The sequence below is a fragment of the Narcine bancroftii genome, chromosome 8, assembly GCF_036971445.1.
Source record: "Narcine bancroftii isolate sNarBan1 chromosome 8, sNarBan1.hap1, whole genome shotgun sequence".
In the NCBI taxonomy this organism is placed as follows: Eukaryota; Metazoa; Chordata; class Chondrichthyes; order Torpediniformes; family Narcinidae; genus Narcine; species Narcine bancroftii.
The window spans coordinates 168,155,999-168,169,816 of NC_091476.1; positions in this window are offsets into that span (position 1 = coordinate 168,155,999).

The window sequence follows — 13,818 nt, forward strand, 5'->3', positions numbered from 1 at the left end:
CCAAACAACCCAATAGAAAAAAAAAAGAAAAAGAGGAAAGAAAACATCTGGAAAGTAATGTTAAAAACTTACTAAAACTATCAAATAAAATCTAATATCTCTTAATTTTCTTGATTTTAGAAGTCGGAAGATTCAGGTTGGGCGATTACAACTTAATTCCTACAATTTGCAAATTTGATTCCCAGATTCTTTCAAAATTTCAAATTTATTTTGTAAATTATATGTAATTTTTTTCAAGTGGTTTACAATGACCTATTTCAGTCTGGCCATCTACCCGTTCCCAAATATACATCTGATTTCCAAGTTTCTACCACATATTTTCTCGCTATGGCTATTTGAATAGATTCTTTTTAATATTTATTTAATTTCAATTTCATTTCTGTTGGAGAACATTTAAGAGGGAAATCAAGAGAGGAAAAAGAGGCCATGAGAATCCTAAAAGTTTCTTCAAGTACATTCAGAGCAAAAGAATTACTCGGGAGAGAAGATAGTTCCCCATGGGGATCAATGTGGTCATCACTGTGGAGCCAAAAGAGATAGGGGAAGGTCTTAAATGAAAGATCTTAATGTATAAAGCAAATTTCTCAATTCTATTTATCTTAGGAAAAGGACATGGAAGCAAAGAAATGAATGGAGCTAAATTGTTTTGTTTTGGACTATATCTGCATTACAAAAGAGGTGCTAGCAATCATAAAGCCCATTAAAGCAGATAAACTTCAATAACTGACCAAATATATCCTAGGATATTGTAGGAAGCAAGAAAATAAATTGCCAAAGCCCTGGCAAAGATAGTTGTATCATATTTTGCTGCAGGTGAGGTATCAGAAGATTGAATGTTTGTCAATGTTGTGTCTTTATTTAAGAAAAATTTCCAAATTTGAGATCAGGAACAATAGGCAGGCAAGTCAAACATCATGGTGAGATACTGGATGGGATTCTTGGAGGCAGGATAGACCAACTTTTGTCGGACAAGGGTTGAATCGGGATAGTCAACATGGTTTTGTTTGTGCAAAACTGTCACAGACAATTTGCTTGATGATTTTGAAGATATTGGCCAAGAAGGTTAATGAGGGCATGGAGATAGACGTTGACTACATGGACTTTCACAAGGCTTTGACAAGGTCCTGCTTGGTAGGTCACTCTGGAAAGTTGGATCATGTGGGATCCAGGAGTAGCAATCCAAATGAATACAAAATTTGTTTGTCAGAGAGGGAGAGTGAGTGAGAAAGGCTATGACCAGTGGTGTTCCACAGAGATCAGTCCTGAATCTACTGTTAACAATATTAACAATATGGATGATAAATTGATTATCAGGGTTTTTAAGTTTGCTGGTGGCACCAAAATAAGTGTTATAGTGGATAAGGTTAGCAGAGATTACACGAGAATCTTGATCAACTGGGGAAATAGATCAAGGAGTAGTAATATGGACAAATGTGAGGTGTCCATTTTGGTCAATTAAACCAGGGCAGGCAGGCATAGTAAATAGTAAGGTGATGGAGAGTGTGATAGAATAGAATTGGGGTAATAGAATTGGGGTAATAAAATTTTTCCCTCAATTTGACAGTGCAGGCGGAGAAGCTGGTGAAGAAGGCATTTGGCATGTTTGTCTTTATTGGTCTGAGTTCAAGAGATGTAACATTATATTAAAACTGTACAAGATATTGATGAGACCACATTTGGATGGTTGCATTTACTTTCTGCTATGGAGGTGCCAACTCTCAGGACAGGAAAAGTCTTCAGAGGGTTCTTAATTTGGCCTATGACATCACAGGCACCAGACTTCACTCCATCCGAGGACATCTCTAAGAGGCAGTGTCTTTTAAAAGGATCCTCCATCTTCAAAATCCCCACCACCTCTGCTACCATCGGGAAGGAGGCACAGGAGCCTATAGACCAGCACACAGCAGCACAAGGACAGCTTCTTCCCCTCTGCCATCAGATTCCTGAATAATCAATAAACCAAAGACACTGTCTTACTTTTTCATGCTTATAAAAAAAACACTTTATTGCTATAAGGTGGTTTATATGTTATTGAGTTGTACTTGACAATAAATTTCAATTCTGATTCTGCAAGTTTAACCACTGGAAAATGGCAATCCAGTGCTGTGAGACACTGTCCAACCTTATATTGTATTATCTCACTTGTTTCATTAAATCACTGTAATATATCTGTTATACAATCTATCCTCATGAAGAATAAATGAGATTCACTAACTGAGTTTGGCAGAACAAATAACTTGCAGATGGAATATATATTATAACTGATGTAATTTGATTTACAATTTAGATTGAGAGGATGATACACATTCAGAAATAGATGGCGGATACATTTTCATTTTTATGTGATAAACAAATATGGCCCAAGTTCTAAAACTTTCTTTTAATAATATATATGCAAGGATATATTTTCTGTCATTGACACATATATGTTAATTTGGAAAATACATCAATTAAAAAATGCTTGTTGCTTGAATTGCCCAATTAAATATTTAATTTTAATCAATTTGTTTTCCAAAGGTTACTTATAGCCTTAGAAATAGATATAGGTTGTTTGTCAAAATTTGGCAACCTTATTTAGATTACTAAAATGCCCAGATTGCATCATTTATTTTGATATTTGTCAATTAGTAAACTCCTAATTAGAAATTTAATACTTTTAAAATGATGTGATTCTGAGATGTCGAACCTTGGTCCTGTTGCCTTTTCTTTCCTATTTTCTTTCTTTTTATCTCCCTCTATTCCTTTCATCTGTCCCCTTTCCTTTTGAATCTGGGAAGGGGGCTCTGGGAGAAGAGGGACTCACCATTTTATTTATTTTTTGGTCCTTATGAAAGTTTTTCTATGATTTTATATTTAATGTATTATTGTCATTATATTAACTGAGTCTCTGTATTTTCTTAAATAAAACATTAAATGTGTGTATAGATATATTTAATTTTGATTAAATTCATGTCAGATCGCTCCTATATTTATTGTAAAACAGCAATGATTATGCTGGAATTGTTTTCGTTATATTTATCACATGGGTGTAAGAGTGTGTATGATGTGGTTCAAGAAACATCAAAAGCTACTGTATTTCTAAAGGCAGCATGAAACAAAAGAGAATGGTTGAGCATTTTATGTGTCTTCTGCATCCACTGATCTGCACTGTTTTGACCTCTGCTTCTTCTAAATAATATTAACCAGATTCCATTCAAATTTATCCGATCGCCCTGAGATAATCAATTACTAGCATCTTGCAGCACAGAAACAGGCCCTTCTTCCTGTTATCGTCATGCTAGCCATATCCTATGGTGACAAATTATGAAAAAAGGGAGGTGCAATGAGACCTCTCACATTAACCATTCACACTCGCCATCCAAGACTCTCATATTCTTGAAGCAAAATGTATTTATTTATTTGTATTTATATAGACCATGGACTATCCTTTTGGTCTGTCATGAAGGATGGAACTCTACTGGGAACTCTGTGACTTGTGGAGCAGCTGGGTCCAGCTGTGCTGATTGAGAGAGAATGGATCATTCAGAACAGCAGTTGGAGTGGCAGAGACCAACCAGAGAGCTGTGTGAAAGGCACATGCCTCATTAGTTAAAAGCCACAATTTGAGAACTGATGGAAGTCAGTTGATAAAGGATTCCTAAGCTTACAGCAATGCAACATCATTTATTTCTCTCTCCAACTTTCAATACAACATTCTTTTGTTATTTAGTTAAAGAACTGAATTTGGACATTGAGCTTCGAGATTGAATTCTGTGGACAGTGTTTTCGGACTGACTTACTTGACTGACCTGGGTTTTGGGAGGGGGTGGGTATTTTCTCTTTTTGATTATTGGGCACAGACTGCAATGGTCTGGGTTTATTTTTAATTTTTAAAAATTATTATTATTCTTTGAAGAGCTCAAGCCCAAAATCATCGGTTATGTACCTTCACCTTTGTTACGAGCCTAGAGGACCCCAAAACCCAGCAGCAATAGATATTCACCAAGATAAATGTTTACTTAAACAAAAGTTGTTTTTAATTATCTTTAAAGATGAAAACAGGATCACACTTTAATTTATCACAATTAACTTAACTAACCTAACTTAAGCCCCTTCTAATTCTAAGTGCACGTGTATGTAATGTGTGAATAAGTTTAGAAAAGTTCTTTGATTCACAGTCCAATCTCACTTTTCATTCCTCCATGTTCACTGGTTGCAGGCCATTCTTATACTGTGCACAGAAATTAACATTTATGAAGTTCACCAGGCTTTGGTGCTTGAAAGGTCAATGGTTACCGCTCAGGAAGTTCCTTGTCGGTTTTTAGAGAGAGATTTGTTGTTTGCTGAGAGCAAACTGATTTTTTATAATCAGCCACGTCAGTGTCCTGCTGAAGAAACTTGCCCCATCAGGGGAATTCAGAAGAATAACGGAGGATCTCATGAAGACATATAGTACTCTGACAAAAGGTTAGAGACAACAAAACTGTTCCCAAAGTTGGGGAAGTCCAGAACAAGGGATGGCAGTCAAAGGATAAAGAGTAAGCCAATGAGGGCAGAGAATAAAAGACACATTCATTTGGAGATCTGTTCAAAAAGGAGTTGGATGCAGCCTTATGGCTTAAGAGATCAAGGGTATGGAGAGAAAGCATTAAAACGGCAATGAGGTCACATCATCAGCCATGATATTATTTTATGGTGGAGCAGGCTTGAAGGGCTGAACAGCCTACCCCCATACCTATGATTATGTGAAGTTAGGCTGTAGGGTCTTCTTCCTTGCTATGCAATCCATGAGTTCTTTAATCATCATTTTCTCATAGAAATTGTACCAGGCGTCATATATAGAAGGCTTGCGTACCATCGATCACAGAATGTGAGGCTGACAACATGTCGGATGTGACAGTGGTAACCATTTCCTAGAGCGATTTTATTTGCAAACTCTGACAAAATGAATTCACCCCAGTGTTACACATGAATCATAATTGCAGTTTTGAAATGTATTCTGGAATCAGTTGAAATGAGCTTCAACAGCAAAGCACAGTGCAGAGATGCATCAATAATATGCATTTCATCTTCATGAATTGGTGGCAAGGCAGCACTTATATCAGGCAATGTTTACTCAGACAGAACATTATAGCTTAAAGTTCAGAGTCTTTACTATCTATGACCAAAAAGAATTTGTAACAGAATATATACTATAATTGCACAGATTTTGGTGTCGTAAGTTGCTGTTCTTTGCTATTGTTATAAAATTAGAAGCAATATTAACATTCAATCATCCACAAGGTTTTAAAAAAAGGAAATTGTGAATTTTTAAAAATGATTTAGCACATTTTTTTGTAGGCTGGGCTGGTGATACAAAGATCAATGAGGCGATGTGAACTTGGGATAATGAAAAGTACTTATACATGATAACATTTTTGAAGATTATGAACCAGTTCTAAGACAGCAAAGGCCATCTATTCCCATAGCAGAAGAATATTTTAGTTTAAGGTTATCACCTTGGATGGTAGCAAGTGACCCAGATGGCAGGTTTCAAAAAGCTGATCAATTTATAAAGAGTTTCTTGAGGCAATCTTTCGAATGCCTTGTTAATTTAGAAACACTTTTCAAAATCTTTCAGAAGTCTTGTTAATATTTTAAATGGAATTTTTGTTGCATCTTTCCAAAGCCTCATGAATTAACTATTAAAATGAACATTAAAAAGGGAAGCATGGTTAGCAGAGGAGATAGCGTAATGCTAATACAGTGCCAGGACAAGGGTTTGAATCCGGTGTTGTATGTATATAAGGAGTTGGTACATTTTCCCATTTTCTGCATTGGTTTGTTCCAGGCGCTCCTGCTTCCTCCCATCCTTCAAAGCGTAAGGGGCTGTAGGTTAATTGGTGAATGTGAGGGGCACAGGGGCCAGAAGGGCCTGTCTCTTAGAGGTGCAGTGCTGCCAGAGCTCACTGGAGTGCCACTCTGGCACCTCATGGGGCAGCTCTGGGCACCTCCTTGTTGCCGTTTTTGATGAGCTCTGCCACCACAGGCAAATGATTTTATTTGTCTGATGTTTTCCTTTCAAAATTGTTCATAGGCCTGGTTTTTCACTCTCTAATTTCTTATTATTTCTACATCCACAGGAATTCTGCTAAAATGAAGACAGTGTGAAAAAAGGCTTGTCGGTTTTTGCCACAGACGATCACTGAAACAAGGCCTTCAGCTTTTCCAAGCTACAAGGAATGTGATTTCTCCATCAAATTTCATTAAGTGGAGGAAAGTAATCGACAGAAGTTATGTATGAAACTAAGCCCAGTCACTGATAATCATGCGACTATCAGGCAAAATTGGTGATAGGGCAATTCATTAACAACTGGCTGGAGTAACTGAGTCATTATTTCAGCTGCTAAAACAACCAACTAGTTTCACTGGGAAAGTTATAACCACTGATAGCGTGATGGATTTATGTTAATTCTTAGTATAATGTTAAAAGTATAGATATGGTTTAATAAGTTAGTTGCGGGCTGCTACAGGGTCAATCAGGGGTCACAGCACATTTACAGATACACCGTTGTACTCAGAGAAGAGTGTTCATTCTCAGAGTCGCAATGCCTTGGACAGACAAAGCAAATGGATTTCAAGCGGGTCTTAATTATTCAAGAACTGCTGAGGAAGCCATCTGTTTTTAATCAAAGCCAAATAAGCCTCTTGAACAGAGATGAAGCCAGAGGTTGTTATGATATGTAATGGTTTTGAAAAAGTAACAGATTTTTGGTAGTAAAAAAATGATGGTCATGTGGTTTACAATAATTGGAACTCAGTTTGGTGATGATGTAACAGTGACATGATTTGGAGAAATATATTACTGAATTCAGACACTTTGAGTTCAGGTTTTGGAAAAGTTCAGAAGTCAAAACACCTGACATAGGGGTTGAAATCTTGTGAAAGACAAGGTTCAGTTACAGTAAGTAGAATTGGTGCTGTTGGTGTGTGCTACTACTGGGAAAAGGGGAACACAGAATCTGTGGCTTTTGAAATAAGGAAGACCATTTTGCTGTCTCTTTGGGAAAGAGGACAGAATTCTGCTGGGTCTATTTTTGTGTATGGCCACCTTGTTTAACTCTTGTCTGGTTTGTGACTTCATCATGGAAGAAGATAACCACATTTCTTTAACACTTGACTGGGTTTGAGAATTTATGGTGGAAGAAAATAGCTACATTGTGAGCAAAGACACCTGACAATATGACTAAAACAAGACTAAAATAGTGCTGAACTTATAAAGATTGACCTTTCAGAGTGGGACTTTAATTATACAAACACACATTTACATTTGTGCAAAATGGGGTTAAATTTAGAATTAAGTAAAACATGTTATGTTATTGATAGTGTAATTTAAAAAAACTATTATTTATAAGTTACCCTTGTCTGGTGAATTTTCCATTGCTGTTCCTGAGTTAGGGCTAACAAAGTCCTTTTAGTCCTAAACAAAATTTAAGGGGGTTGTTAGTTCATAACAATAAGATGGGGGAAAAAAAATTAAATTCATTTTTAAGTTGAGAAATGGTACTTGTGTTTTTGTAATTAAAATGATTTGAGAAAAAAATAATACTTGCATTTGATATCTAAAATTAAATTTAAAATTTTTATTTTAATGACCACTTATTCAAATTTCTTACAAACATTTAGTCAGATTTGGCTGACTGAGGTCAATTGCTTTGAAAAGAGCAGATGAGGTTCATCCATTCAGATTGAAATAAGTCCTGGATGTGGATGCGACATTTGTCTGCAATAACATGTATAGTGGTGACAGAGAAGTGGTGGGTAGAATCTGACATTGCATGGAGTACAGTCCTCCTGGGATTTCCCTCAAAATCACAATGAGTAATCTAATTTCAGAATCTGTAAGATCTGGTACACAATCGGAAAGCCCAATAGCTTTAGTAAGGTTTATACAAACATATATCGTGTTAAAAAGGAAAATAAGCAACCTTTTTAGAAATACTCATAATAATTATTATTTTCATGCAGCTTTGATTTTTAATTAACTTTTTTCTGCTTTTTTGAAAGTAATTATTTCTATTTAATTATTTGCACCATTTTTAAGGGTTTCTTAATGTCAGAGAGATTTATTGAACATAGAAGAACATTGTAGTACAATACAGGTCCTTCAACCCACAATGTTGTGCTGACCTATATAAACTTACTCAACAATCTCAGCCTTTCCTACCTCACACCCATAATCCTCTATTGTCCTTCCATCCATTGTGCCTGACTAGGAGTCTTTTAAATGCCCCTATTATTCCATGCTTCACATTCCAGGCACCCTCTATTCTGTTTTTTTTCTTAAATAAAACACTGATATCTCCCCTAAACTTTCCTCCCCTCATCATATACAGATGTCCTCTTGTATTTCCTACAGATGTCCTGAGATAAAAGAGCTGACTGTCCACCCTATCGATGCCTCCCATAACCTTGTAGACCAGTGTTTCTCAAACTTTTTCTTTCCACATCAGTGGTCTGTGATTTGTAAGGGGTTGCTTAAGGTGGGATGTGGATGGGAAAGTTTGGAAACCACTGTTTTAAACGTACCTTATTAACTCATTATGTGCACAGTTTCATAACTCCAAAGGAAATGGGCCGATGACAATTTTTCTCAAGTAAAATATTTTATTAACAATTTGGTCTAGAGCAGGGATTCTCAACCTTCCTTTCCCAATCACATACCACCGTAAGCAATCCCTTACTAATCATCGAACACGATGCCATAGGGATTACTTAAAGTGGTATATGACTAGAAAGAAAAAGGTTGAGAACCACTATTGTAGACCTTTATTAAGTCACCTCTCATCCTTCTTCCTTAGCTCTGTTAACCTTGCCTCATTAGACATATTCTCCAATCCAAGCAACATCTTGGTAAATATCCTATACATCCTCTCCCAAGCTTCCACATGCTTCCTGTAATGAATTTGACTTTATCTGAACTCTTATAGATCTAACTTTGCACTACATCAAAGTCTAGTGGATTTCTTTTTGAGCAACTGGGGCTTTGTGCAATGCTAACTGAGACCCAGTTGCTGTCTGAGCTTTGCTGTCTGGGTGAAACAATGGGTGACAAATACCTTGCACAGTCAAACAAATTCTGGCTCTGTGTGTGTTTTTCGTCACTTTCTCTGTGCCTGAATTCAATTAATTTATTCTCTAGTATTATGCTAAAACATCTCCAAAATGTCTTGTTCTGTTAAAATTATTACCAGCAAGTGAACTACTGATGGAAAAGGTGCTTCAAAGTTATTTTAAAATGTAGATCAAATGTCAGTTTGAAGTTTAAAAATTGGTAAACAATATAAAAGCATTACTTATTCAGAAAGTAGAATGCTTTTTTTCATTTGGTGGAAAGAGTAATAAAGTGCTCTGTTTCAAAATAAAAGAATATTAACTCAAATTCTATCAACGAAGAATGTCTGAGACAAGGAACAAGGAATGTATCATTCCCAAAATTAAAACAAGAGCTCCCTCCACTGTCCTGAAATGGAAATGTCATTGCTAGCATATCATCGTCATCACAGTTCTTGTTCTTGCATCTGTGTGCCAATCACAGTTGATTGATAAAAAGCATCCATATTGACTGCATTTATATTTTGGTTGCTAGACACATTATTGCATTTTCCCACATCACCGGTTTGGAAGAAACATTGAAATGTTGATTTATTCCCGGAAGAACTTTGCATGAAAGCAGTCAGTTCTCACGGAATGAAGTTAAACAGGGAAGTCTGCGGATGCTGTGATTGTGGTGCAATACTCAAAAGTGCTGGAGAAACTCAGCATAGGAATGAGAGGGTAAGCAAATTTAAGTTCTTGGCTCATTATCTTGGAGAATTTTTCCTAGCCCCAATACACTGAAGAAAGCACGTCAGAGGCTCTACTTCCTCAGGAGTTTGCAGAGGTTTGCATTGATATCAGAAACCCTGGCAAATTTCAATAGATTTCCAGGATGCTTTAAACCACACATGTTCCAACAGAGTGGCTTCCTGCACCTTTCCTGATGTGTCCTTTACAGACAGCCAAAATATGCTCCACTTTCTATTAGGAAAGTGATTCTCTCACTACATGCCCTCCTTTCCAACTGTGGGCATGTTTCCACCTGCACGGAAAAAATAGCTCTTCAAAGCAGGCAAACTCTCATTTTCCTTGGTTTCTTTATCAATTTCCTTACCTGCAACTATCACAGTGGGAGGCTACAATCCTTCCTTTTATTCTTGGATGAGGCTGGGACGTGGACCTCCTTACACCCTTGTTCACTGCTGGAGTGTCTGATACCCCCAAATACTGGATCAGTTGCAATCTTCACTTGTCTATTAGGGAGATCCACCAATATCCTTAAAAGTAGCTCTTTGATTGGGTATTTCCTGGAAATCAGTGGCCACGGTTCTCCATATATCCCTCAGCCGGTACGATGACTGGCATATTAGCAGGCGTGTCAAGCACATGCATGTAGCTGATATCTTCCAAGGCATTACAACATCCTCTTAGAAAGAGGGTGTAGGCTTGTAGAGGTTTTACTTCATCCGGTTTAATTGATAACCATGAAAGAGCCTTCTGGGTACAAGCTGCAACAATTTTATGCTCGTTGCCAAAATCCTCCTGTAGTAAAGGCTTAGCCATTGTGAATCCTCTGTCCAAGGGCTTATGTCGGCAACTCCTGACAAGTTTCTTTGGTCCTCCACTCATGTACTGTTCCAGATAATAGAGTCAATCTCTGGGGTTTTTGTTCTTGATTTCAATACTGTGTTCAAAGGATTTAATGAATGTTTTGCACTGAAGTGGGTCACCTTTGAAACTTGGACCTCCTTCTTGGGCAAGGAAGGCAGACCCTTTAGCTGGATTAATAATGCAGCGATTTCATTTTGCCTTTCCGTGACTGAGAGTAAGTCGCTCTGTTCACCATTGCTTGAGGCAGGTAATGTAGCTGGAGATACCACATGTTCATATTCACCTGGATTTCTGATGTTTGACTGGAGTGTCAAAGGAGCTGTGGTGAGAGATTGGATTTGAGCTACGGTTGTTATTATTGGTGTTTGTGGATTGGTAACACTGTGCTTTGGGAGGATTTGTCATATATATGCTTGTCTTGTAACTGTGATACAAAAGGATTTGCCTTAACATTAAGTGTCTTTTTTTTCCTGTTAATCCTTTCTCATAATATGGCTCCATACCATCAAATACTTCAAATAAGTTACTTCGAACACCAGATCCCTTTGGCCATAGTAGCAGCAATGTTTGCTTCCAGCATCAGCTGCTCCATTTGGCCTACCAAGGCATATTTATTCTTCAGCAATTTTTGTCATACAAGAGCAGCCACTTCAGCCTCCTCGACATTTGTACATTCAGATGAAATTCTGGAAACTCTGGAGCTTGATCCAGAAGAACTTTCTTTGTTTCTCCTGCTTCCAACATTTTACACATGGTCACCTGGTTGTATTTCATCCTGCATGTCAGATGTTACTTTAATATTTGACCCTTTCTTCAGCTTGAATTGCACATCCTTTGAATTTTCATCCTCTTCGCCACCATTTTGTGACACATCTTCAGCCATTTCCACATTGCTGACTTCAAATTCCCTCGATGTCTTCTGCAGTGGTTTTATAGAGTCTTCATTCCCAAATCGACCTCTTCTCCTGTTTCCTGTTTCAGCCTCAACAAGAGAACACTTGACACCACTTCTACCTAGATTCTGCCACTTCAGTTCTGATTTGAGATCTACGACCCCCAAGTCTGTGATACATCGTGCCTCAGCGGCGATGCCAGCAGCAGCGGTGGTGGCCATTTTATGCACCTACCTCCGAGCATCCGCTGAGTGCAGCACCAAGTATGCACAACTCAAGCCCTCAATCAACAGTCCCCAAAGGACAAGCGGCACCAGTCATTAATATTGTTGTGATTCTCAGCAAATGACTGTATGAAGGCGTTTATAGGATAGACTGCTCTAAGGTTAAAAGTCCTGGACCCCTCTGTGGCTGATGCTCAGACCAATGGAGGCGGATTGCTGTCAGAAGCCAGCAATCGACATTTCAAATATGGCCGCCAAATTGTTTTCAGTATCGCTCCAAATGGAAGAGGGAAAACAGTCCATATTTTCTGTGCTGTAGTGTTCTATGGTTCTAAATGTTCCAACAATATCCATTCATTCCAGAACTCCAAGATCCAAGGCGTCCACACAGTTCTGTCATAGATGCAGCTATTTTCTGTTGACTAAAATGTAATGACTACAATCCATGTCAAGGCCACTTGGAAGCCAAGTAGGATCTTAGCTATAATGCTTTCGAATAAATTCAAAGCGAAGTCTATATGTATTTTAAACTTTATTAATGAACACAAAAGGATTTGTAACGTGACGTTGTTGTTGTGTGAAATGTGATAATGACTGTGGTAATGTCGATGGTGATGTGGTCACGGTCAACAGAAAATATCAGAGCCCTACTCATCCTCCCCGTCTCTATCCTGCGTACATGGGTAACAACTCTCAAACCCCGCAAGACCCCTGCCCATGAACCAACCACTGAAATCAATAGTGTGTGGGCACCAGGAGAAACAGAACGCATGCAGCTGCCGGACACAAGGACACCGCCAATGCTCTAAGCCAAACCCACAACAATAAACAACACACCTTTGGCTCCTATACTCAGAGTTGTATGTGATGTCATGTAGATACTCTGACAATAAATCTGAAAACTGAGGCAAAGGTTTATACCAACGATTCATCAAACTATGAGTAGAAAACAACCAGGTGCCCAAATCAAAATTAGGGGGAGGAGCACAGGCCAACAGGTAGATATGGTTGGCAGGGTAGCCATTCCAAAAGGAGGACATGGTTACAGGTATACACAGTGTGTTTGTATTTGTTGTTTTTGCAGTACCGTTCATATTTTATAATTTTTTTAAAGCACACAGCATATATATGGTAACTTATGACCATGTCCTCCTTTTGAAATGGCCACTCTACGAGAGGTACTCCTCCCCATCCCCTTATACACATCCCCCCCCCCACCCTGTTCATAACTTGACAAAGGGCTCAGGTGCAAAATGTTGGTTATATATCTTTGCTTTCTGTGGACACTGAGTTTCTCCAGCACTATTGTGTACTGCAGTTCTAACGGACATAATAAAATCACTCCTTGGCCTCCTTGGCCTAGATTGCTGACTTGCGAACCCACTGCTCTGGCATTTACTGCGCCTCCAGTCTTTGGGAATACAGAGATGCTTTCCCAGTATATATTGTTCAAGTAATAACTTTCTCAAGTATTGTTTAGAAATATTTATGGATTTATTATATGTTACATTTTTATATACTTATGAGATTATTATGTGCTGTATATTTTGTGTGTGTATTGTGGTCCGGGGAAATACTGTTTTGTCTAATCAGATAATAATAACCATGTGCTGCAGAAAGGCCAATGCATATTGTCAATCCAGAGGGTAGGACATTGTGAACTGCTAAAGTTCATCAAGTTGTTTGCCGATCCATGACTGTGCCAAATAGAAAATGCTGTGTTTCCACAACCAATTCCTCACAAGTAAATTTTAATCATGTACATGGATTTTGAAACTAGCACCAGGAGGGGAATACAGAGAAGCTTTCCCAAAATGTGTTGTTTATGTAACTTACTAAATCATTATCATGTGAATTAGAGTATTACACACTCACTCACTCACTCACTCACTCACTCACTCACTCACTCACTCACTCACACACTCACACACTCACTCACTCACTCACTCACACACTCACACACTCACTCACTCACTCACTCACTCACACACTCACTCACTCACACACTCACTCACTCACTCACTCGCTCACTC